This window comes from Stylophora pistillata, chromosome 9, assembly GCF_964205215.1.
Source record: "Stylophora pistillata chromosome 9, jaStyPist1.2, whole genome shotgun sequence".
Taxonomy (NCBI): Eukaryota; Metazoa; Cnidaria; class Anthozoa; order Scleractinia; family Pocilloporidae; genus Stylophora; species Stylophora pistillata.
The window spans coordinates 18075680-18096201 of NC_142527.1; the positions used below are offsets into that span (position 1 = coordinate 18075680).

A 20522-nucleotide genomic window follows, 5' to 3' on the forward strand; every position below is an offset into this window, starting at 1 on the left:
ACAGGAAAACCAAACATAATTTCTGATTCTGGCCCTTAATGGTCAGAATAATAACTAGGACTTTGTCTCTGACGAAGGAACGGCAATAAGCACAATTTGAACCTACGAGCAGGTTGTTGTTTAGTCTCGTCATGCAATGTTGGAGAGAGATAGCGTTGCGTGACAAGTTCAAATTAGGGCTGTGGAGGGGACTACAGGAAGCGTTGTACCAATGCAGTTTATTTTTGCCAACAATTCAGACACCAGCATCAGTTATATAGTGTCCCATTTCAACCTACGTGTCCAAAAAAATAACTCCTGCATGCGTAGCATGCCTATGTTTTCTGTATTGGTATGGGATCGTTTAATTTCTCACGGAATGTCCTGTTACGCGTTGCGTACCATCCCGTGCGAATCGGGCATACCGGAACTTTTAGTTAGCCGGTGTCATGTGCTGGCGGTGTGTACACACTCTTCATGGTCTCACCTTGAACATTTCCTAAAACAACTCACTGTTACGCAGCTAGAGACAGCCTCGTACTCAATTCAAGAATCTAACGGACGAGGCTAATGGAACAGTACACAGAATTGAAAAAGGTTGTCAACGAGGACTTATGCTTTGGAATGTAATTTAAGAGAGTATAATTCTAAATTTTTGATATATTTTTATTTCTACCAGTTGACATGATCTATAGTTTCCATGTATATCAGAAATCGGTCGTTGCGGCACTAAATTTTACACAACACACTAAAACATGAACTTGTAATATATTTCGACGATTCCTTGGTTTTTAGAAGCCTGAAAGTACTTTCACCAGCTCATTTTCCTGAACAAGTTGCCATACAAGCTTCCCGAATTGGCGTGCAGGCGGTGCAAGGAAACAGTGTGTTCTGTATGCACGCTTCCGAACAGAGGTCATAATCCACGTCACACTGATTACAGGAAGTGGGAAGGGCTGATGATGGCAAGGCAGCAACCAGAAGAAGAACAAACACTATGGCACACGCCATCTGTTAACAAAGAGAAAATAACGGACATGGTTTTCATTATTGAAGAGCTCGGGATTATTTCTGGAAAACAGAAAAAAATTAACAGCGCGAATTCCAGTTGATTAACCTGCAAAGCCGTCTTTCCCGTTTCCTTTTAGCAGGTTGAAACGAGCGGACAGAGAAAAGGAATGTTATCTTTATTCTGCTCTTAGGAGTTTCGGAAAAGCTTGATTTCACGCCAATCGAGCGTGAGTCGCGCGGTAACATGCTGCAAAATCAGCAACTTTTTAATTTTTTGCTAATTCCCTTGTACGATTTCCGTGTGACAAAATGAAAAAAAAAAAAAAACAGCTGCCTATAAAAGAAATGATAGCCTTATTTAAATGTTAACGATAATGATAATGATGCATTTCTATGGCGCATTCTCGAACTTTTTGATACAATTTTTGAAAAAGGTTCATCAAAAGAGGCTTTTAGCGGAAATAAAATTAATTACGAAATTTTGCAACTGTCGGTGGATTCTCAACATATCCTTGGGTTTCACCCACGTGACCAATACCTTAGCAACGGTTAATATCCGCCATCTTGGTGTCCCTCGAGCGTAAACAAACCGTTTCTAACGAAGAGTTCATGTGAGAAAGAAGGGATGGTTTTATGCATTATTGTTGGCTGTTCAAGCAAAAGTGGAAAGCATAAAGACTAAGGATTTTTTCGTATAATAATTTAATAATTTTATTATCTCTATAGCGCAAAATTCATTATATATATGATCTAATGCGCTATACCTAAGATCATCACAAATCAAGGGGAAGAACAGGAGGAACTAGATGTTGTTGTATGGTTCGAGGCTTGCGGCTGTTGTAGATCCTCGATTTTTTGGTCGAGCTTTTCTTTGAGCTTCTTAGCCGATGAGAAATCGATGTCTTTAGCCCTCGCATACGGCACTTCATTGACCTATGTCGGCAAAATCCATGAGCACTTTACCTGAGTGCAAGTAAGCTTGGGGTGTCACGAAAACTCACACCCCGAAAACTCAGACCTCAGACCTCAGACCCCGAAAACTCAGACTCCTCGAAAATTCAGTAGACAAACTCGACTCATGATCACTCCTGGTAATCCCGCGTGTATTTTGACCTTTTGGGTCTTGATCCAACTGAAGCAGCAAAAGCAAGGCCGCAAGTTGCACGTTTCGCAAAATCGTCCGATGGTTGAGTATTAAAACATTTTAGAGTGACACAAGACTTCATTTAGCTTAGATTTACCTCCATTTTTCCCGTTAATTTTGAACTTTTCATTCACAGTTTGTTACAATGTGTATTACGTTACGCGTGACGCTTACGTCATGACCTCGCTTTGGTAAGAAAAAATAAAGTTATCTTCCTTGATCGGCTATCTTAAAAACCGCGTGTGAAGTCACTAAAGCTCTCTTCTTATCAACAATATCCCTCCAATATTGTTACATGGTGGCAGCGGTACCGAGTTAACGTTCAACAGTGACTACTGCTGTCGTCGTTTTCTCATCGAATCCTCAAGAACCTCGCTCTCCTACGAACATTGTTTACTGCCTTACTCAAGCATTGTCTCGATTTCTCATCGTGTACTCTCTGGAAACTGCCGATACTATTCCCCCCTGTGTGGAACTCCCTGCAGTTCGTACACCTCCGTCTCCTAGTCTAGAACGACATGCTTAACTCCGAAGCCGCTGCTGCTCCCGCCGCTCAAGCTCCAGAAAATCCCGGTTTTCGGCGACCGCAAATCGCCCCGCCAAAATCACTCGAAGTTGACGGCGATCGAGCCGATAACTGGAAGTTGTGGAAACAACGATGGTTAAACTACTGTCTCCTTGCCGGTCTAAATGACCAAAGTGAAGATTACAAGTGTGCCATGCTACTGCACTGCATTGGCATTGAAGCCATGCGACTTTTCAACGGAATGAAATTCGGTGAAGGTGAAGATCGCGACAAGATGGCGGACATTCTTATGAAATATGATCAGCACTTTCTCGGTCAAAAACAAGAATTCTTCGAGCGCTTCCAATTCAATCGTCGAAATCAAGAATCTGGTGAGTCTATTGACGAGTATATCTCTGTATTACGCAACATGGCCAAAACCTGTGGCTTCTGCGATTGCATGCGTGAACTCTTGCTCATGGATCGTCTTCTCTTAGGTATCTCAGATGACAAGACTCGTGAGGAACTCCTCTCAACACACGATCTTACACTGAGCAAAACCATCGAAATTTGTCGTGCAAAAGAGGCCGCCTCTCTTCACATGAAAGCTCTCAAGAGTGAAGAGATTAATAAGGTGATCAATAAATTTAAGAAGAAAAAGCCTGGTGACGACAAACACAAACCTAAAGAAAAACCTGGAGATCATGGAAAAGGAAAGACAAAAGACAACTTCAGTAAAGGAAAATATAGAGAAACTAGTGACCCGCGCGCTACTAAAAGAAAGTGTCTTTTCTGCACCCAAGTTCACCTCATGAGGAAGGAACTGTGCCCCGCGTGGGGAAAGACCTGCATGGCCTGTGGTGGCAAAAACCACTTTCAAATGTCATCTAAGTGTAAGCACCACAGCGTCCACTCTGTTGGTGAAGACTACTCTACCGACTCCTCTGAAAATAGCTGTGAAACCATTAGTGGAATTTCGACTGATCAGGATCAATTCGTCAATGCAGTCCAACCTGGCAACCAACTCATTTTCTGTGAAATGGAAGTTAACAAGAAGCTGGTGAAACTACAAATTGACTGTGGTTCTACTGTATGTATTCTGCCTAAGCGCTACGTAGAAAACGCCCAAATTCGCCCTGAAAGGATAAACCTCCAGATGTGGAATAAAACCTCTTTGCAAGCCCTCGGCAAATGCAAACTAAAAGTTGTGAATCCGACCACAAAGCAAAGCTTCAAAGTGGACTTTGTCATCGTTGACAAGGAACTCACCCCTTTACTAAGTGGAAAAGCGGCACAGAAAATGAATCTCATCACAGTGCACTACGACAAGTTCAAGGTCGTAAATGCAGTTTCGTCACCTGAACGTGACTACGTTCAGCTCTTTCCTGACGCCTTCAAGGAAACACCTGGCACACTCCCTGGCAAGAAGGTACACCTCACAATTGCTGAAGGTGCCTCCCCGGTGATTCGAAGTGCGCGCACCCTGCCTGAGTCACGTAAAGATGTAGTCAAAGCCGAACTCCAGCGCCTTGTGGACACCGCTATGATTGTGCCTGTGGACGAACCCACCGACTGGGTGAGTCAAATGTCTGTCGCTGAGAAAAAGTCCGGTGTCAGAATCTGCATAGACCCTCGCCCACTCAACAAAGCCCTCAAACGAGAACACTACAAGCTACCTGTCCTAGAGGACGTCCTTCCAGAACTATCTCAAGCGTGCAAGTTCTCTGTCTGCGACCTAAAAGCAGGCTATCTGCACTGCGAACTTGACCACCCTTCGAGTCTGCTGACGACATTTGCAACTCCATTTGGACGCTATCGCTGGTGCCGTCTCCCCTTCGGCCTCACGGTTAGCAGCGAGATCTTCCAGAAAAGGCTCCACCAGGCACTGGAGGGTCTCCAGGGTGTCCGCTGCATTGCCGATGATGTACTCATCTGGGGCCGCACAGATGATGAACATGATGAGCGGGTACATTTGTTCCTACAACGCTGCTGTGAGATCGGAATTACTCTCAACAAAGACAAGTGCCGTTTTGGTTTACAGGAAATTCCGTTCATGGGCCACGTCGTAAGCAGCAATGGTCTTAAGCCTGACCCCGCCAAAATTGAAGCAATAGTCAAGATGAAGCCGCCTACAGACAAGGCGGGTGTTGAACGACTGAGAGGGACTGTCAACTACCTCGCAAGATTCGTCCCTAAACTCTCTGATGTCATGCGTCCCATCAATGATCTGACCCACCCCGATGTTGAGTGGATCTGGGACTCTGTTCATGACAAAGCTTTTGAAGAAATCAAACGTCTCCTAACACAAGCTCCTGTGCTGGCCTACTTTGACTCAACTAAAGAACTGTCAATTCAATGTGATGCCAGTGGGCAAGGCCTAGGTGCAGCACTCTTACAAGAAGGAAGACCTTTAGCGTATGCCAGCAGAGCTCTAAGTGATACCGAAACAAGGTACGCAACAATCGAGAAGGAGATGCTCGCCATTGTATTCGCTCTCGAGAAGTGGCACCAATACACCTATGGTCGTCACGTAACTGTCCACTCCGACCACAAACCATTAGAGAGCATCACGAAGAAACCCCTTGACAGAGCTCCCAAGCGCCTTCAAGGCATGTTGGTACGCGCTCTGGCCTACAACATCGATGTGCGGTATCTGAATGGCAAAGAAATGTTCCTGGCCGACACCCTGAGTCGGGCCCACCTTCCCCTGACCTGTGACGACACGCAAGAAGAATTTGAAATTATCAATGCTCTCACCTACCTTGTAATGTCCGATGAGAGAATACAGGCAACGCGTCAACACACCAACTGCGATCCTGCGCTACAACAGCTTAAACAGACCATCCTAAGAGGTTGGCCAAAAGACAAGACCCAACTATCACCCCTTGTTACACCATACTTCAGCATCCGTGATGAACTGGCAGTCACTGATGGCCTCATCTTCCGGGGCGAGAGATTGGTTATACCAGAGTACATGAGGCCTGAGATAAAAAAAGACATCCACGCTGGACACCAAGGCGTCGACGCATGCCTGCGACGAGCTCGAGAATATGTATTCTGGCCTGGAATGAGTAAAGAGATAAAAGAGTCGATACAAGTGTGTGAGGCGTGTAGAGATTTTGAACAGACACCATGCAAGGAACCTCTTATGAGCCACGACATTCCTGAACGAGCCTGGGAAAAGATTGGCTGCGACCTGTTATCATGTAATGGTAAAGATTACCTCATCACTGCTTGTTACAAGTCAAACTTCTGGGAACTGGACCGCCTTACTGACACCAAGTCCACAACGGTCATCAAGAAGCTAAAAGCCCATCTTGCTCGATACGGGATTCCCAGACAGCTGGTCTCTGACAATGGACCTCAGTTTGTGTCAAGTGAATTTCATGCTTTCACCAAGAGCTGGGGTATTGAACACACCACCACCTCACCTCACAACAGTAAAGCCAACGGCAAAGTTGAATCCGCCGTGAAGGTAGCCAAGCGCATGCTGCGGAAAACCGCCAAATTGGGCGAAGACCAATACCTTGCCTTGCTCAACATCAGGAATTCCCCAACACAAGGCGTAGACAGCAGCCCAGCCCAGCGTCTCATGGGTAGGAGAACTAGGACCCTGCTGCCGACTACAAAAACCCTGCTGGAACCAAGAAATCCCCTGAACCCTCACGAGATGGAACAGCTTCAATTAAACCAGAAAAGACAAGCAAAGTACTATAATCGTACCGCACATGACCTGCCTACCTTGAAGGAAGGGGATACTGTCCGCTTGAAACCTTTTGTCCTTGGACAACACACCTGGAAGAAAGCTGAAGTGACCCGCAGGCTGGATGAAAGATCGTATGAAGTTCAGGCCTCCGGCACAACCTACAGACGCAACCGACAACACCTGGTGAAAATCTCACAGCCCTCCAAGCAACAAGACCTTGCCAAAGAACCTCATCCTATCCCAAGTGCTGACTGTAAGGTGACCATCCCAGGACAAGACACACAGCACAACGCCAGCCCACAGAATCTGGCAGAGGAAACAAGTGACACAACCACCATGCCCAACCCTTGTGAATCTGGAGCAGTGAAGCGTTCCCGATCAGGCCGTGCCATTAAGCCACCAGCTAGGCTAAGAGACTATGTGCTAACTTGAACGCTGTTGCGAGAGACAAACCAATACGGAACAAAGAGACTGTGACATTTTGTTTTCATGTACTTTCCTTTATTACCTACATTTGGTAATGTTTCTTTTCCTTTCGCCACGTTGTTGCTCAATTTGCTAGTTCATATTGTTACTCTAATCCCACACACAAAAAAAAAAAAAAAAAAAAAGGAAGGATGTTACAATGTGTATTACGTTACGCGTGACGCTTACGTCATGACCTCGCTTTGGTAAGAAAAAATAAAGTTATCTTCCTTGATCGGCTATCTTAAAAACCGCGTGTGAAGTCACTAAAGCTCTCTTCTTATCAACAATATCCCTCCAATATTGTTACACAGTTAACGGGATCAAATGCGCTCGCTCCAACACCAAAGTATTAAAATATGGCGTGATTTTGACGAGCCGAAAGGGACGTTTGTTTACCTTTTTGTACTTCGTCGCACAGATCCTTGTTGTCGCTCTGTTAAAATTCTTAAATATTTCGCGATAATAATGGATACAAACAGAGACTCGGCCCACCAGTCCCAAAACGAAGAGTTCTTAAATGAGGCAGAAAGAGAAAAACAACGCGAAAGAAGACTCGGCATCAGACGGTTTGCCATTAAAATGGGACTTCTCCCTCAGATGTAAGTCAGTAAAAAAGTCGGAATCCGTGACGATAACTCTTACATGCCCCGGAATGTTTCCAGTTTTTTCACGAAGCTGTACCCAGCAACGCATTGCAGACAGCCGTAAAAGCAAGTTTTTAGTTTAAAACTAGGTGTTCTTCTATTCCTGGTGCATCAATAGTTAACAGACATCAAACAAGGACTCAGGAAAAAAAATTAAATAAAAAATAGCGTTGACTCGAACTTGACTCGTGACTCGATTTTGACTCCGTTGACTCGAGAAAGGGCATAACGAGGTTCGGGTTAGCGAGGAATCGCTTAACAGCAAAAAGAATCGATTGCAGTGAACGTATGTCTCCGTCTAATCGATTTTGGTTCGAGTTGGCACATGGTCCACTTTAACAAGGATTCAAGTTCCTAGGCGTTCACGCACAGTAACATTTGTGTCGTGAATCCCCAGTCGATCGATTTTGATTCGAGTCAACGCGAGGCTCGACGGTATAATGATTTCTAAAGGGGGAAGGGCACCAGACTAAAGGACAAACACTATCGCGGATTTCATCTAAAAATGAAAGAGCAATAGAACGAAGTGCATGGTTAGAATTCGCAGAGGTTAAATCTCAGAAAAGTAGAAGAATTGCACAACTGGAGTTTTGATCACTCTGTGTAACAACTGTCTCAGTTTTCTTTTAGCATTTAAGAGTGAGAGGAGGGAGAAGAAGACTTTATTCCTCATTGTTTGGACCTCAGATAAAACTGCTTGAGACAAGCAAGACACAACGCGAAAAGAGAAATTTTCTAGTTCCCTTCCCATTCCATGACGCGACTTCTGCTAAGTGCTAAGTGGTCTGAATTATTTTTTTGCCTACCAAAACAGAACTACTAAACTGCAAGAAATCTGGTCGATACACAAATTTTTAGCGAGCCTCGAGCGTGAAGGGCTCGAGAAGACACTGGAACAACATAAAAACTAGAAAGAGTATGTCCCGACCTAACACGCATGTGATAGTTCATCTCTGAAAGAATATCGTTTTGAAGGGTTATAGGATAAAGCTGTTCGTTGTTTTTTAAAGAAATATAATCGACCATTTTTGGCTTAGTTTGGCAACAAGTTACTACTTCGTGGCGGGTGTTTTTCATTTATTTAGGCGCGAACTCATCCGAAAGTTCTTTATCAAGATGATGGGTCTGGAACAGCTGCATCGATGACGTTTGATACTTGAAATACTTACACTTATGTAAAGTGGTATATCTCTCTTTCTATAAAAGTAAAGCGCCCAGACAAAAAATATGAAACCGCCTTTGTCGTATGAAGATATCCTTTGAGGCAGTTTTGATAGAATGTCACAATTAAGTTTCTTCACAAGTCATCTGTTGTTTACTCACTACCTTAGCATTTGTTTACATGGTTAACATCACCATAATAGCGTTGAAGTGGGCTTTCGGAGAGATTATCTTCGCCCTGATATTTGGCCAATTTTTAGTGCTTCGACGTTTTCCAAAGACTCTTCTTCCCCCTTACTGTCAATATTGATTGCGCAGTATTCCGGAAAATCAAAGCCAGCCAAATTAGAATTTACACGTTCACGATCTGTTTACACTGCCTCTAACAAGAAATGAACTTCTATCCTTAATTCTAGATTGTAAAAAAAGTTAAAGGTGAAGTTTACATCCCAACTACTTCGCTCAACTTGCCAAAACCTTCACTGTTTTGTATAACCATTAGCAACGAGGAGAAATGCTACTCCTCTAGAACGAAAAACGTTTTCATAATAGATCACCTCCCCACATGTTGTCATAAATTCTCTGGGATCCATTTTTTTTACTTCCGAATGGAGAAGGACACTATTTGCCTAAGAACGTGACAGAACACAACTTAATCATCAGATCATTGTGTTTCCCACAGAAAAAAAAAAAAAACAGGCATACACAAAATTTGATGTGTTGCACTGTCATCCGAAAAGTTCATGTCGAAAAGTGACAGGATATTTGGATAAAAAAAAGGAAACGGATGAAAAGATTGAAAATCGCAGTAATTTTCTTTTGCAGTAATGGTAAAACTAAAAAAGAATTTTAATGTTTCATCAATATATGTCTTTTTTTCTTCATCTCCGCGAAGGGAAACACACTAATAAGTAAGAAGATAATCGGAAAGTTTGAAAATTGCGAGAAAAAAAATGAACGTGAAAACTTCGATATTTTCACACACACATGCACACACAGAAAAAAAAAAACTAAACAAAGAGCATCCGACTAGATCACGGAGGGTCGTGGGTTCAAATCCCATCTGGAAACTCGATTTTTCTCTTATATTAAAACAAAAATAATACCATAAAAATGAAAATATGTTAGCGTTCACCAAGTTGGTTTGACACCTTCCAAAATTACTTTCTTCGTTCACAACCAATGCGACTTGACAACTGCTGTTCAATTGTATGGATTTTTTTCAGCTTTGAATCCTTACAGATTACTTTAAACATATCAAAAGAGAAGCAGCAATATAGACGTCAATTTAACTACAATTTCCTTGACTTTAATTGGCACAGGATACGAACTGATTTCGTTTCAAGTAGGGGGGACGTACGGCTAAATTCTGGTAAAAAGGAGAGATAACCCGGCCGTTGAACCCTTTGGTATTGAGACTTTAAGCACCACTGAATCCAATTCTTCCAATGTACCTTCTACTTATTTTCGTGCAAGTATTCCCTTCGTGCAGCACTTTTCGAAGCTAACAGCCCTTTTCGTAAGTATACAGTGATTTTTGGGACTCAATTCGTCATTTATGATACATTTATACGTGTTTAGCCGCAAAAAGAAAATAGAACTCTCATTAACTTAAACAAATCAGCGGATATTATTGACAGTCATCTCCACAACGACGTATTTTGCTCCCAAGTGATAATATATTCTAGTCGTCTTATTATTGCGAAATAAAATAATAATTACTTTGACACAGTTAACAGGGGCTTTTAGTCTTCCTTATGCTTCCCATTAAAACTCAATCAACGCTGAGCATTTTCATTCAAATTCCATTTTAATCAGAGGCTTTTTACGCACACTGGTCTTATGAGAAGCAATTATCACCTAGGCGAACAATGGTACTTTATTTATTTTCCATCTTACAAAAGTTGTCACCCTTAAAAAAAGATTAAACGATATACAACCTTTACAAAAAGCGCTTGACGAAGAAGACGTTTCTATTGTCCTATAGGAGCTAAAAGGTAACGAACATAAACAAAATCAGAGCCGCAATTTTTTTCCAACGTGGTGGTCATGATTATCATTTTGGACTATTTTCTGCACAATGTTTGCTTCTAGTTGAAATCGACTTCGACCAAATGTCCCAAATCAGACCACTCAATCGAGCTTGTTAAGCACTTGTCAAACCTCGCATCATTTCTTTCCAACTGTAAGGCTCCTTTACTTACTGCTCACCATTCTTCAGATCTAAAACTTTTTTTCGCCATAATCCCTTTCGGAAAGAGAGAATTGACACTATGGTTACTAATTTTGCTTCTGACAACAAAGAAACGACGCGTCCCTCGTCCCACTCACTTTTAATCTGACGTATCTAAATAGAAAACATCGAAACTAATTTATTTAATTGTTAAGTTGCGTGCTTGATAGCATTCAGTGTGTGTCAAACTATCCGGTTACCTTTTTAAGCAAAATGGGTCAGAGTCTTGAATCCGCGAAACGCAAAAAATGATGTAAAAAGTTTTTAGACCCAAAGGCTATCTTTGAAATGAATCAAATTTTCCTTCATCGATTTTGTACTCTGATACAAATTAAATGATACCTAGCTTAAAATGCTTGGCGCATTATAAAAATCGGACACTAAAAGAGAAATTTCGAGGTTTACTTCTTTAAGTCCCTTTTTTAGGATATCTAAATCGGACACTTTCACGCAATTAACATTGTAAAACATCAATCTTGGTGCGTGCGATTCAGTTCTGTTTCTGCGATATTTTAAGCGCTAAATAGGAAATTTATGGACTTGGCGGAAATTGCCATGTATGGGATCTAGATTAGAAATTCCCTTCAAATATTTGATTTTCCTTGGCCACTTCTTAAATTCTTGTACAATGAGGACATCAAATAACCTGGTTCTTTTCCCTTGTCGCGAAACACTCACCTCTTCAAGTTCGTATACGAATGAAAATTGAAAATTTTAAGTTCAATTTCCTTCTAGCGTATTTTAAGTGGTGCGATTCGACAATAATCATACACAACGTTTCATTTGCAGACCGAAATCAAGAATCTGTGTTTACAGTCATTAAAAATGAGGGAATTCTTTTTACCTGTACTGCGCACGCGTGTGTTTACAGTCATTAAAAATGAGGGAATTCTTTTTACCTGTACTGTGCACGTGTGTGTTTACAGTCATTAAAAATGAGGGAATCCTTTCTACCTGTACTGCGAATGTTCTAGAAATAACTTCTAATTAGTTATCGATGAGTTTCAAAACATTCATAGATAAAGAAGCCACAGGAAGGGGGGGGGGAGGGGAATGGGTAAACTAAGCACCTAGATCAAGAAGACTAAATCGAAAATCGTGGGTGTAGAAATATCAGACTTGAAACAAATCTTTGAACTTTGATTTGGATAAGAATAGTTCTGCCCTTTCCAAAATTGAAAATTACTTTCTCCTTGTAATGTTATACCCCATATCGTATGAGATAACTTTTGTACCGGTCTTATTTTGTTCATATTGTATCAAAACGTTATCAGATATAACGTCGGGGGACCAGTAGTCAATTATTGCCCGAGGAGGGGATCATACGGGAAAGCATAAGGTGATCAGTCGTCTCTTATAGAGTATTAAGGGATATATAGATAATGTAGTGTTTTATTTCCCCCATTCACCCTCCCTCCCCCTCCTTGTCCCTTCTTCAGGAGCCTGGTTACGCAGGTACGGTTTTCTGATAGGATTAATAATTCGTGTACAGTTTGTCTACGGTAGTTGTGTACGTTCATGAAAAGGCTCCTCTATGAGCTTTTAAGTACTGGACGGGTACAATATATTGTACTGTTTGATATTGGTGTTTGCACATAGACACCAAGGGAGGGGGGATCATGAAAATTGTAAGTATCAATGAGGGTGGGGTCATTAGAATAAAACAGAGCCTTTTGACAGGTGCCTGAAAAGAATTTGAAGGCGTATAATACGTTTGTTTTATGATTAAGGAGGGAGGCGATAGGCTCAGAACTGTTCGTGACCCACCCCAGGCCTCCTCTTCTTTCCAGTTGTCGTATCAAAATCCCGCTCGCTTAGCTTACTGTGAAGTAAACTGGAGGAAGTCGAAATTCCATAGGGGCGAGAAATGAGGATTGACCAGTTCAACTGAAAAAATTATGCAGTAAATTTTATGTTTAAATACGCGTTAGCTTCAAATACGGAACTGCAGAGAATCATTATTTTGTTGTTGTTGTTGTTACCAGTATCGAGATCGAAATGACACAAAATAAGGATAATACGTCAACATACTTATATCTGAAGTTTTCATAACGTTTCATGCTAATTCCCAATCTCAATCTAACCTAACGCATTTGCTTTCGTATTGGTGCACGATCCTCGCAGTAAAGAGCACTATCTGAGCAATAGTGAAAATCAGACCTGAAAAAATTCAGGCCTGTACGGGATTAGAACCACTGACCTCTACGATATTAGTGCAGCGCTCTACCAATTGAGCTAACAAGCCCACTGAGAGCAGGTTATCAAATTAGTCCGACATAAACCCGTAAGATGATAAATCAAACAAGGAGTATATGAAATTCATATATCTGAACTGTGGTTATGGAAACTTACTTGTGCACGATCCTCGCAGTAAAGAGCACTATTTAAGCGGTGAAAATCAGACCTGAAAATTTTTTTTTTGTAGGTCTGATTTTCACTATTGCTTAAATAGTGCTCTTTACTGCGAGGATCGTGCACAAATACGTTTCTACAACCGCAGTTCAGATATATGAATTTCATATATTCGTTGTGTTTGATATTTGCTTCCGTAGACAACACATTACCATGACAAACTTACTTCCGCTCAGATGTTTGTCGCCTTTTTGAGTTATTTTTAAAAAAAAAAAAAACTATATGTTGGCGTATAGATTGGTGTATTGTGGTGTAGTGTAATCTGATCAGCGCAATTTGGTGTATCTCTAAGCAATGTGATTGGCGCATCTTTTTTTTGGTGTATCTCAACGCAATGTGATTGGCCCAATTTTTTGGTGTATCACAAACCAATCAGATTGTAGTATTTTTCGATGTCGCACCATTCAGAGCGTTCTTGCTAATTTGTGGTTTGACAGGTCTTCAAATTTCAGCGAATCAACGCTTGAGTCGGAGAGAGCGGTTCGCGAATTAAGCAGATGTATCAGTCGTGTTGGGAAAGTGGTAGAGTTGTGATCGTTGTACGACTATGCTTAATCTTCCTTCTGAAGGAGACTGAGTGGACCATGAGAAAAATTTTGAATCAAATATTACTTCAGATGTTGATAGGAGCAACTTCAGGATATTTCATTGCTATATATGAGTTAATCAGCGATTCCAATTTTGAATTTCGCTCAAGGAACGAGGTAAGATGACATCTACAAGAGTTGTAAGACCATCTATTCAGTGTAATGGCTGATGTCCTTCGTGAGGATTTTATCGCTATGATCTGTCTGGATTTGAAAGGTCGTCAGGGAACTTTTTCTACCGATTAGCGAGTTAAAACGTGCATGTTTTGTGTACCGCTCCTTCACTTACGACGCATACACCGTCAGCTGGAGGCCTAACACGAATTTAGCGCTATAGCGTGTTGTTTCGGAAAGGCTAGCTTTACTGACTCTGGTAAATCTTGCGCAAGATATTTGTGTAAATCATATTTGATTGATAATCTTTTTTTTTTTGCCATATGGTTGTTCTTTTAGCAGCGGTTGAAACGACCACCAAGTTACATTTACTTTCTGCGTCGACTGCCATGTTACATATCCGTTTCTTTGCTTCTAAAAGTCCTCCATGAATTAAATATTGTTTAAACAATACTTTTCCGTTACAACTGCGTGTTACTTTTTACTCGCCAGTATGGATTAGATTTTTTTAGATGAAATGCCATTTTCCAGTAAACAACGCAAATTTTATGACATAAATCTACCTCAATGGAAAAATATTTTACAAGGGACAGAATGGTTCGGTCGGTTAATTTTCCACGCAACTCTCAAGTGCTTAGACGTTTTCTACCAATAAAATTCGCTTGTAGCTAACCTGGACTTTACCCCATTGCGTGTCAATTTCTTGTAAACAACCTGCATTTTATCACGTATTTCGCACGCAATGGGCAAAGTCCAGATAGGCAACAACCAATTAAGTAGCCCACCTTATTATCCTTTGGAGAATGATACTTTCTCTTGGTTCAATCTACTTTCACTTGTTCGAAGAACGAAGACCGGAAAATATCTTTGTCCAGAGGCTGTAAGAGATAAAATAGAGCTTTCCACTGCAAAATTATATGGAAGAGTATTTCGAGGCAACCATCTGTTACTGAACAAGAAGCTACACGGAGCCTATATTTGGGCCGGATTTGTGGATCAGCGGATTGAATTGAATTGGTTCGAATTGAAGGCTTTGCTGTTTTAGCAAAATCGCTGTCGAGTGCTTTTCATGGTTTGTCCACATGGTGAGTTATGGAGGCTAAGACTTCGGAACAAGTTGATGCCATCCATGAAAATTTGGAATTACTAAAATCGCCGGAGGAAAGGCGGGATCACTCAATAAAAAGTTGTATTTGAACGCGATGACTTTATTTACAAGGATTTCTCTTGCTTACATCTAATAACAAACCTTTGAAGTTTTTTTTTGCCTCGGATGGTGGACATCTGTTAAAGTAAATATGGCTTCGGCAGACGCGCCTTCGAGCGAAAGTGTTCCTTTTTCGGAGATTTATGGCAGTCTTACCAGACTCGGAACGATATATCACAGAAGGCATTTTATAGACCTCAAGATTTTTGACTGATTGAAATTAAAGGTATGTGGCAGTGACTTCCACAAGTTTTTTTTTTTGGTGAGAAAAGTACAATTGTTCATTTCGCAATATTTATTTACGGATGGTTTCAATCGCCAACGTTTACATGAGATGGTTGTATTACTGTTGCCAAGGGTTGTTGTTTTCGTCAGTACGTTAACAATAGTGGTGATTCACAGTATTAGGCTTGCACTTTAAATAAATATAGTTAAGTTCACTCGAAAGATGAGTATAAACTGTAACAAGCTTATCGTTGATGCGCGGCCAGTACTTCAAATCTGACTGACACTCGATGTCAAAACTCAACCTCGTTCCCTGGATATGCCACCACATTACTTTACGCCAATTAAAAACTGCACGCTACTGTGCATTTTCTTGCACAGGAAAACCAAACATAATTTCTGATTCTGGCCCTTAATGGTCAGAATAATAACTAGGACTTTGTCTCTGACGAAGGAACGGCAATAAGCACAATTTGAACTTACGAGCAGGTTGTTGTTTAGTCTCGTCATGCAATGTTGGAGAGAGATAGCGTTGCGTGACAAGTTCAAATTAGGGCTGTGGAGGGGACTGCAGGAAGCGTTGTACCAATGCAATTTATTTTTGCCAACAATTCAGACACCAGCATCAGTTATATAGTGTCCCATTTCAACCTACGTATCCAAAAAAATAACTCCTGCATGCGTAGCATGCCTATGTTTTCTCTATTGGTATGGGATCGTTTAATTTCTCACGGAATGTTCTGTTACGCGTTGCGTACCATCCCGTGCGAATCGGGCATGCCGGGAACTTTTAGTTAGCCGGTGTCATGTGCTGGCGGTGTGTACACACTCTTCATGGTCTCACCTTGAACATTTGCTAAAACAACTCACTGTTACGCAGCTAGAGACAGCCTCGTACTCAATTCAAGAATCTAACGGACGAGGCTAATGGAACAGTACACAGAATTGAAAAAGGTTGCCAACGAGGACTTATGCTTTGGAATGTAATTTAAGAGAGTATAATTCTAAATTTTTGATATATTTTTATTTCTACCAGTTGACATGATCTATAGTTTCCATGTATATTAGAAATCGGTCGTTGCGGCACTAAATTTTACACAACACACTAAAACATGAACTTGTAATATATTTCGACGATTCCTTGGTTTTCTAGAAGCCTGAAAGTACTTTCACCAGCTCATTTTCCTGAACAAGTTGCCATACAAGCTTCCCGAATTGGTGTGCAGGCAGAACAATCAAGCTCTGGAATATTTATGCACGCTTCCGAACAGAGGTCATAATCCACGTCACACTGATTACAGGAAGTGGGAAGGGCTGATGATGGCAAGGCAGCAACCAGAAGAAGAACAAACACTATGGCACACTCCATCTGTTAACAAAGAGAAAATAACGGACATGGTTTTCATTATTGAAGAGCTCGGGATTATTTCTGGAAAACAGAAAAAATTAACAGCGCGAATTCCAGTTGATTAACCTGCAAAGCCGTCTTTCCCGTTTCCATTTAGCAGGTGGAAACGAGCGGACAGAGAAAAGGAATGTTATCTTTATTCTACTCTTAGGAGTTTCGGAGAAGCTTGATTTCAAGCCAATCGAGCGTGAGTCGCGCGGTAACATGCTACAAAATCAGAAACTTTTTAATTTTTTGCTAATTCCCTTGTACGATTTCCGTGTGACAAAATGAAAAAAAAAAAACAGCTGCCTATAAAAGAAATGATAGCCTTATTTAAATGTTAACGATAATGATAATGATGCATTTCTATGGCGCATTCTCGAACTTTTTGATACAATTTTTGAAAAAGGTTCATCAAAAGAGACTTTTAGCGGAAATAAAATTAATTACGAAATTTTGCAACTGTCGGTGGATTCTCAACATATATGATCAGTGGCCCTTAAACAAGGCTCTTCGTGGTTTTCGCTCCGACGAAGGGCTAACGCTCGAAATGTCACCCTTTGTAATCGTTACGGTGGCCAGTTTACCATTTCAACTTTGTTGATATTTCCAAGTTTCTTCGTGGTTTTGTGTAATACCTGGCCAGAGACAACGAATGCAAGGCTCCTTAAAAAAACATTCAACATTTTAAATTGTCATCCATTGCATTGACAACCGTGACTCTAGTTATCGAGCGGAATTATGATATTGAAAATGATATGTGGGCAAGAGCAAATTACTCTGAGTAAGCGCGCAGTCCGGGTCAGCGATAAATCGAGTGGCCGAGGTTAAAATTAATATAAATTAATGACGGAAATCTCCCTTTAATCGATTTGAGTTCGAGTTGGCGTGCGTATCGGATCAGCGACGATTTGATTGGCTCATGGCAAAATCATTGCAAACGAATTCTCTGTGGAATCGATTTTGGTTCGAGTGACGGTGGCACGAGGTACTCTGGTGGGGTTATTCCAATGTACGATTCAACTTCGAGCCCAAGTCAAGAACGAGTTACAAGTCAAGTGCGAGTCATGAGTCAAGTTGGAGTCAACTCAAAATTTTTCCCTCTGTATAAATAATGACATTAGACAAACAACTATTATCGTAGCTGTCAAAAGCAAAACAAAATGAAATATCAGTGAGGTCAATAAAATTCGCGGTCATCGACTAGTGTTGGAATTCACCTTCCAATCACGTATTCGTCACAGCGTGTCTCATACACTATGCATTCCACGCATTATGTAACAGTATATAAAATTTTGTGATGCTCTGAAAGTCTTGAGCAGTTGAAACCCGTATGTCATGAGAAAATCAAGGAAAGGTGGATATCATCATTATGTTGAAACAAGTTTTACGGAACATTTGATATCTTTTCTCCACACCGGCCGCGGAAAGAATGGTTAATTTGAGGCGCTGTTCTTGCATGGTTCCCTGTGGTCGAGTGCGAAAAATGCTGAGATTGTAGTTTCACTCCAAGGAACTTTAGACGGTTTGCCATTAAAATGGGACTTCTCCCTCAGATGTAAGTCAGTAAAAAAGTCGGAATCCGTGACGATAACTCTTACATGCCCCGGAATGTTTCCAGTTTTTTCACGAAGCTGTACCCAGCAACGCATTGCAGACAGCCGTAAAAGCAAGTTTTTAGTTTAAAACTAGGTGTTCTTCTATTCCTGGTGCATCAATAGTTAACAGACATCAAACAAGGACTCAGGAAAAAAATAAAATACAAAAGAGCGTTGATTCGAACTTGACTCTTGACTTGATTTTGACTCGAGAAATGGCATAACGAGGTTTTGGTTAGCGAGGATTCGCTTAACAGCAAGAAGAATCGATTGTAGTAAATGTATGTCTCCGTCTAATCGATTTTGGTTCGAGTTGGCGCGTGGTCCGGGTTAACAAGGATTCGAGTTCCTGAACGTTCACGCACAGTAACATTTGTCTCGTAAATCCCCGGTCGATCGATTTTGATTGAGTTAACGCGAGGCCCGTAGGTATAATGATTACCAGGAAACAGTTTATAAAACTAGTTAAATTCAGAGTAAATATCTACTCAAATGGGAGGAGTCTTTTTTGGTCGGTTCATTGAAGTTTCTTACAGTTAGATGAAGAATGATGTTTGACAATTTCCATGAATTTCGCCGGGTGTAGCTATCTTCTCCTTTTAACTATTTCCCATTTTGGAAGGGAAAATCAATAACCGCTCACATAGCATTATGAGGTCAAAGGCATCATGGTTGGAAGGAATTTGAGGAAGACAACTAAAGAAATTTCTCTTAATTTTAAATGAAAGTGAACTTTTAAATTGAAATCTTAACTATTTGTGGCGTTACATCTGATTCCTTTTACCTTCACTGCAGCACAACTGATCAATCAATTAATCTTGGTTTCACGCTTGAAGAGATATGCTACTTCTGTGCTTTTCAAAAATGAATGAGCCGATAAACGAACGAACTTATATCAGCCTTTTGTGGCAATTATCGAAGCACGGTGTAACAAGCGGAAACGTTCCGTAATCAATGAATCAAAGACAGCCGCATTATCGAAAACAATTACCTTGGACAGAAATGTTTGCTCCTTGCATGGCTGTAAGATTAAAAAATTTTAACTTTCTTTTTCAACACCCAAAAATAGGAAGGAATCAATCAGCTGAATTATTTTTTCTTGAAGGATTAAGATGTTTTTTAAGGAAATAAATCGAAATTTAATTTAAAACTTTCTCGGATTAAATTTTCTCGAAGGATTAAATTTTCTCGAAGGAACAAATTTATCGTTGATGAGTGTTAACTTTAATCCACCTTTATTGGAAATCGAATCTTAGTGCTCACTTTGTCTCTGAAATATGTCGCTTGGACGTAGCAGTTTTAATGAGAAGTCATTTTTTTTAACTGGCTGAAATACGCAAGAACATATTTTCGCTCTAAACCTGATTTAGATAACCCAACCTTCTGTTGAAATAATACTGCAAAGCTGGTGATTCTTTTCGGTCTACTGAATGACTGGGCATTTCTAATTTTAAGAGATGGAATAAAAACTTAATTTAAAAACTTGAAAAGTTACGAATTAATTGGATCTACTTTCTGTTACTTGAAAGGTGATTACTGTTTAGGTTATATTCTTGTTTGTGGTTTACAATTTTTCCATGGCAGCCATGTTCCGCTATGGTCTAAATCTATCGTTTAATTACATGAAACTTATTGAAAGAAACGAGGAAAAAGAGCAATGGTTTTGCTCGTTTTTAAAGTGACACTGATAGTTAAGTTATAAATAACAAACATAATAATGGGCCTATACAGAAAAGGAGAACACATTGCCAGATTTAAGGAAATTCTCCTTTAGACTTTAACGAAAAAGACATTTGCAAGGTTGTTTCATTTCAAATTGCCTTGTTGTATTTGTTCCTGGCGGTAACCAGTCGGAATAAACCGATCAATTAACTATAAATTCTGTCTGTTCCAAATGTTGGTTTAATTGGGCAAGCAAAAGTTAAAAGAAACAGAAAAAAAATTATCTCTAGTAATCTTTAAATATGTTTTTACCAGTTTTGTAACAGGAAAAATGCACGGTTTAGAATTGCTATTAAAGTGCTTTAAAATTATAATTAATGTAAGGATCGGTATCGATTTAGGAGATTTGATCGAATGAATCTTTCCTTAATTTTCGTAAAATTCAAAAAGGGAATTGTGTTTATCAAAGAGACATA

At 40.5% G+C, this 20522-nt stretch overlaps 2 long non-coding RNA genes across 2 annotated transcripts; both read right to left on the reverse strand.

Annotated features, from left to right (window-relative positions):
* Positions 1 to 624: 624 nt before the first annotated feature.
* Positions 625 to 10459, reverse strand: LOC148723612 (uncharacterized). Its single transcript, XR_015991910.1, has 2 exons — positions 10073 to 10459; positions 625 to 990 (listed from the first exon to the last, which is right to left on the reverse strand). It is a non-coding gene; the product is annotated as an uncharacterized LOC148723612 (long non-coding RNA).
* Positions 10460 to 16398: 5939 nt separating this feature from the next.
* Positions 16399 to 19682, reverse strand: LOC148723613 (uncharacterized). Its single transcript, XR_015991353.1, has 2 exons — positions 19169 to 19682; positions 16399 to 16765 (listed from the first exon to the last, which is right to left on the reverse strand). It is a non-coding gene; the product is annotated as an uncharacterized LOC148723613 (long non-coding RNA).
* Positions 19683 to 20522: the final 840 nt, after the last annotated feature.